Raw genomic sequence first — 1,203 nt, 5'->3', positions numbered from 1 at the left:
CATCGAAGCCGGTTACGAGCACGCGTCCGATCACAATAACTTTCCACAGGTGACTGACGACGCGCGCGCATAGCTCGAATAATAACTTTCTGATTGGCTGACATTGTAAACTATTCTATAATCGAAAATAATATATCGTATTATATTTTAATTACTCTAATTAAAATAAATATTTAAATAGATTTTTAATTTATTTATATATTATTAATTTTTAAGTTATTTATTTATTATTTATTTGATTTATATTTATAATTCATACTATATTTATAATTCATTATCGATTATCGATTATTGATCGATTTATTCATTTCTGCAATCTATTTATACATTATAAATTATAATTATTTTTAAATTTTTAATCTTTGAATTTTTGAATTTAATTTTTATATTTCACAAATATTTCTAATAATCTTTTTTCTATTATTTTTATTATTCTAGTAATAAATCACTAGATATATTGTGTATATGAAAATGTATATTTTATAATGATATTATTTCAATTATATTCATTAAATATAATAAATTATACTAATTTTAATTAATAATAAAATTTTTTCTTAATATATTTTAAATTAATTCCTATTTTTATAAAAATTATAGAACATATAATACATATATAATATATATGTTATATATATTATAATATATATAATTATTTAAACATATTTAATTATTTAACTATTACATATATTTATTTAAAGAAACAAGTAATAAATAATAAATAAAAAAAATGAATAATTAGATCACCAAATAAACGAATAAATAATTAAATCATAAAGAAAGGAATGAATAAATAAATCAAAAAATAAATATTCAGAATGAATAAAGAAAAAATAAATAAAAAAATAAATGAAGATATATATGAATAAATTGATGCATAAAAACATAGAAATATATGCAAAATAAAAATATATATAAAAAAATATACAAATAAATTATTGCAGAAATAAATAAATTTATTTATCGATGAATAATCGATAAATCAATAATCGATAAATAAATCAATAAATAAATAAATTATAAATGTAATATGAAGTATAAATATAAATGAAATAAATGATAAATAAATTAAAAATCTATTTGAATATATTTATTTTAATTTTTATATTTATTTTAGAGTAATTAAAATATATTATGTAATACGTTAATTTCGAATGTAAAATAACTAGCCAATCAGAAAGTTATTACTCGAGCTGTGTGCGT

At 15.5% G+C, this 1,203-nt stretch overlaps 1 protein-coding gene across 1 annotated transcript in view; it reads left to right on the top strand.

Moving 5' to 3' along the window:
* The window catches only part of LOC102673720 (RRP15-like protein), a 6,322-nt gene that overhangs the window by 1,668 nt on the left and 3,451 nt on the right, over positions 1-1,203 (top strand). The window lies entirely within an intron of this gene.

This window comes from Apis dorsata, unplaced genomic scaffold, assembly GCF_000469605.1.
Source record: "Apis dorsata unplaced genomic scaffold, Apis dorsata 1.3 scaffold_142, whole genome shotgun sequence".
In the NCBI taxonomy this organism is placed as follows: domain Eukaryota; kingdom Metazoa; phylum Arthropoda; class Insecta; order Hymenoptera; family Apidae; genus Apis; species Apis dorsata.
Note: the sequence above shows the minus strand (reverse complement) of the source record. Positions and strands in the feature narration are given on the sequence as shown.